The 5,589-nt window shown below is 36.5% G+C and overlaps 1 pseudogene; it reads right to left on the reverse strand.

Annotated features, from left to right (window-relative positions):
• Nucleotides 1–735: 735 nt before the first annotated feature.
• Nucleotides 736–1,229, reverse strand: LOC142440607 (protein FAM204A pseudogene; annotated as a pseudogene).
• Nucleotides 1,230–5,589: the final 4,360 nt, after the last annotated feature.

The following is a 5,589-nucleotide window of genomic DNA, read 5'->3' on the forward strand; positions in this document are numbered from 1 at the left end:
CAAAGAGTAGTTGCGTGCTTCAAAAAATAGAAGGAAAATATATATTTTGCTTTAATTACATTTTTTCAGAACATTTTGAATCCCTTTCATAGAATTAGGTTTGCAAAAGTACAGACTCATTACATTTAAGTGTTGAATTAAGTTAAGTCCCATTTATAATTTTTGTGTACCACAGTCTATGATGCTTGTTACTGAAATATTTTATCTGACACTAAACAAAAATTGCTTTCACTATGTGACTACGAAATATCAACTCCACTACTTCCCAATAAGGAGTCAATGCACTAGGTGATTAAAATCATGGGCATAAGGCAGGATCAAGTGAGATTTCCTTTGCACTTAAGATCAATCCATTATAAACAAATACCACCCCAGAAGCTAAATTCCAAAAGAAGTGTGTGGAGTGAAATCGAATCAAGACACAAACGTGAAGACAAGGGCACTGGCTGGCTATGCGTGCAGATGGATGAGTAATGGGCAAGACGTGACACCATAGGCCTTCATAAATTAATAAATGAGTCACCTCATTTCTTTCAGGATGTATGACCAGCTATCTTGTGTCAATAACAGAAAGCTCTGCTTCAGACGGATCATGCTTCTTAGACAGTGATCAAAGAGCCTTGATAATCAATTCCCGAAAGGTATGCTTAGTTGTCTACTTCTGTTAGCGTCCCTGCATTCTTCAGCACAAGCAAAGAAATCATTCCAGGTCATTGATGAGCCCTGGGGGTCCGCCTAGAAAGACTTTGGCACAATCTCCCATCTCTTCCTTGCTTCAAATCTCCACGCAAGTTTCTTCTGTTTGTGAACCACCTGTGTAATTGCCTGTTTCCTTGATGGCTTTTACAATGTTGTGACAAGTGATCATTTGGGTGATTTTAACACCAAGCTTTGGAGCAGCCAGGCGGTTATTGCGTTCCTCGGCCTTCTCAATATTCCACTCATCCCTAGCCTGGCCAAAGCTCTTTTCAAAACCTGACTTGTCAATTTATTTTCTTTTGCACAGAAGGGTCAAACCTATTATTGACTCCAAAATATGAAGTGAGTTCCTTCTACTGGGTTTCACGTTGCAAAGTTTCGTCATTCTTTAATTTACCCTTCCTGAAGCGTTTTCTTCTTTTCCTCCAGAATATTATAGTTGAACTTTTCTCTTCAGTATGTTTTTTATGTAATTCTTGAAATTTATTCCACATATTCAAGGAAATCCCTGAATGACACTCTTCATAGGAATTTATTTGAATTTAATTTTTCTTTCCATTGACTAGTTTTATATTTAATTTATAATTTTTCTATTGATAATACCTGAGTCTTTGGAGTTAAGGATTTCTCATTTAAAATTTTTCCATTATAGTTCCATATATTGAACAGAAAAGGTCAAAGGTGACTGTGGTAGTCACCTAATCTGGTGTCAATTTAAGGATTCAGAGTGTAGGGGTGGAATCTAGACTGTCAATCTGGAGATAGACAATGAGACTTCTGAGGGTATGGCATTCTCCTGAGGATTCTGGGAAATCTGGGACTTCCTCCTTCAAGGGTTGTTAACCTTCTCTCTCTCTGCCACTTCCTGGGAGACAAATCACATGGACGCAACCAGGCCAGAGAAGCCACAGAGAGACCCCTGCCAGCTCTAAGATGATTACAACGCCACTGAATCCAAAGACTTCCTATGCACTGGCATGTGGTCTTCCTGCATTTGGCTTCATTGCATGTGTTTCATGAGTCTGAAGAGGACTTTATAGATTTATATCAGACATATGGGCTAATACAAAACTCATGGACTTGATCTGGCTTGGCTGGGCTGTTCCTTAATGTACAATTGCTCTTGCATGTAAACCTCTTTCATTTACACATATGTGTGTCAGTGGATTTATTTCTCTAGGCTACCCAGACTGACACAGTGACTCAGGAAGACAAAGTAAAATATTTTAATGAAATGTCCAAAACTTAGAGTTACAACACAAAAAGAGAAGAATATGTTCAGCATATCTTACACTGAGAAAGTCAATAAAAAGTTCAACCACAAATTGTAATGCTGAAAAATTCTATGAAACGAAACTGATTGATGCAGAAAGCAAAGAAGATGGAAAGAATACTCAGTCTCTGCACCAAGAACAATTAGCTTACAATCCACAATTTGATGAAGTTACATATGAGCAAGAACAAATAGTACTAAAAGAAGTATAAGCTACACTGAAAGCATTAGCCAAAAACAAGTCTTCAGGAATTTAGGGAATGCCACTTGGAATATTTTAACAGGTTGATGAAGCCCTGGGAGAATGTACTCTTCTGTGACAGGAAATTTGGACAATAGCTACTTGCCCTTCTGATTGGAAGAGATCGTCATTTGTACCCATTACAAAGAAAAATAACCCAATAGAATGTTCAAATTATACAACAGTACTATTCATATTACTTGTAAGTAAAATGTTGCTAAAGATCATCCAAAAAAGGTTGCAGCTCTTCATTAACAGAGAGCTGCCATTGGCTCATTCCGGATTCAGTAAAGAATATAGAACAAGGGACATCATTTTGACATCATATGGATCTTGGATGTAAGAACAGAATACCAGAAAGATATTTGCTTGTGTTTCATTGATTATCTTAAGGCATTCAACTATGTGGTCATAGCAAACGCTAGTTAACCTTGAGAAGAATATGAATTCCACAACACTTCTTTGTGTTTATGTGGAATTTGTTCATGAATCAGCAGCACTTGTGGCAATGGAACAGGAATATTGCATTGTTTAAAATCAGGAAGGGTTGAATGCTCCTGTCATGCTTACTTAAACTATATGCTGAGAATATTATCAGATAAGCTGGGTTATATGAAGATCAATGGGGCATCAGATTTGGAAAAAAGGCTTACTACCAAGCTGTGATGTGCAGATAAAACAACCTTAATTACTGAAAGTGAGTGGAACTTGAAGCACTTGATGGTGCAGATCAAAGATTGCTACGTTTAGTATGGATAGCAACTCAATGTAAGGAAGACCAAAATCCTCACACCGGGACCATTAGTTATTATCATGATAATACATGAAAATTTTGAAGGATATTGTCCTGCTTTGAACCACAATCTCTGCTCCTGGAAGCATCAGACATGAAATCAAAGAGGAATTGCATTGGGTAAATCTGCTGTTCAAACCTTTTTCACATTTAGAAAACCAAGATATTGCATTGAGGATTAAGGTGCACCTGATCGAGCCATGGCATTTTCAATTCCCTCACAATCATGTGAAAAAATGGACATCGGGTAGATACGACCAAAGGTGAATTTCTGCATATGAATCATGATGTTGGCAAATATTGAAAGCACCATGGACTGCTCAAAGAACCAACAAATCTGTCTTGGAAGCAGTACAGCATGACTGCTCGTGAGGCAAGGTTGGTGAGAGCTTGTCTACTGTACATGTCTCATATGACTTCATATTTACAGGAGAGGTCAGTGCCTGGGGAAGGGCCTCATGCTTGGTAAAGTGGAGAAGCAGCGAATGAGAGGAGGGCCCTTGACAACATGAATTGACAAGGTCCTGCAATAAAGGGCTGTAATGGAAGAAGAATTGTGAGGAGAGCAACGTAACAATGGTGCTTCGCTCTGTGGTACATACGCTAGCTATGAGCCGGAGCCAAACGAATGGCGCCGAACAACACCTCCACAGCAACAAATGAGACGCCATTGTGAAAGATGTCTATTTTGACGATCAGCTCCTGCCTTTTCAGTCTTGATGGCGAATTTTCTGGCTCCCTTATTCATTTTTTACTTTTTTCTGATAGAGGGATTACATCAAAACTCCAAACTGATGTCACCCTAGTCCCACATAAAAGACTGACCATATCTTGGATGTCATCAAAGTGATTCATACTCTTATCTACTCAATAGAGCGGAGTAGATTTACCCTATTTTGGTTTCAGAGACTATTTATCTTTAAAGGAGCAGAAAGACCCCTCTTTCTTTCATGGATAGCCTGGAGAGTTGGAAGTGCTACCCTCTGCTTAGCAGTGCAAGTCAAAGTTCATAAGCCACAGGGATTCTTAGAGATAACACAGACTCTGAGAGATAACAGAGTCAAGGCCTATCTTAGAGATAACACTGACATACACTTGCATTTTCACCTCCTTTCAATATATCTCTCTAATTATATTGATTTTTAAGATTCTTAAACAATGTACTTGATGGTTTAATCAAACAACGCATCCCAAATCACTCATAAAGAAATATGCCACTTATTATAGTGGCTTTATATTGCTACCCATCAATTTAGTCAAATATTTGACTAAAGTATATATTCATTAAGTATAGATAAATTCTGAGTGGTAAACTTACACTTTATATTTTAGTCCAAATTTTTCATTTTCATGTAATACTGATTTTCATTTAACGACCTGCTCTTTGAAAGTTCACCATGTCAACAAATGAGGAGCAAGTGGAATTAAAAACAAAAGAAAATATTTTAGTTTTATTAATTAAGCATCCTGGAACTGGATTTCTTGTTATTAGCTTTAATTTTAGCTATGTTACTTGCTCTAGTTCTAACTAAACTTTAAAGCATTTAAGACTTTAGTGATTATGAAAATTAAAGCAAATTATTCATTTTATTTTTACAAATATGGTTTGGCAATTAACTTTTTAATACAGTTGGTAAAATCTTATTGTTGTAACTAAATATGTAGTAATTGGGTACATTGGTTAAGAAAATAATAGCTTAAGAGGCTATGAATGATGCAATTAGAAATCATAGTCCCATATTAAAGACTGACGATATCTAGGAGATACATAAATAAAAGTTTTTTTTCTAAATGCATAAATTCTGATTGTCAAATAACTTTAATGTTGACTGTAAGGGATTTTATTCTATATTTTGTTAAATATATCATCAGTCATTGGTTTTCTGTGCTGTCAGGCCTATTATGACTCATTATGACTCTTCATAACAGAGTGAAACTGTTCTGTCTAGTTTCCAAGTGATCTTTACTTTAGTAGATTTCCACATCTTTACTCCTGTGGAGCCACTGGGTGGTTTAGAGTCACTGAGTTTTCAGTAGCCAGTCAATTATTTTCAATTACTTTCCCTTTTTGTCAACACAGCCACGGTGTCAAGCCATCTGCTGGAGAGCCTTTCTTTGTGTTTGCTTCCTCTTCACCTTACCAAGCATGATGTCCTCTCCAGGGACTTGTTTCTCCTAGCAACATGTCTAAAGCATGGAAGATGAGGTATCACCACCATTCCCTGTAAGGAGCACTGTGGTTGCACTTTTATTAATCTTTTAGTTACCAGTTATTTTATCTTTCTGCCACCACAGCTCTGTAGTCATCTACTAGCGATAATATATTCCTTACATAATAATTACTAAAAACATAAATAAATGTAATAAGTTAAATGACTCAAGAGTACTGGCTATTATTTCTTTAAGTTACATCTTTATGAATTAGAGAAATAAAAGAAACATTCTTCGTATCTCATATTCTATACTGACATTCAGCTAACAGTACTGAGAGCATTTTAACTAATATATAAAAACAACCTTTACAAAATTTCACTTGACATAGTTTTAAAAATCAAATTATACATGTGAATCAGATTAATGTCT

This window comes from Tenrec ecaudatus, chromosome 2, assembly GCF_050624435.1.
Source record: "Tenrec ecaudatus isolate mTenEca1 chromosome 2, mTenEca1.hap1, whole genome shotgun sequence".
Taxonomy (NCBI): domain Eukaryota; kingdom Metazoa; phylum Chordata; class Mammalia; order Afrosoricida; family Tenrecidae; genus Tenrec; species Tenrec ecaudatus.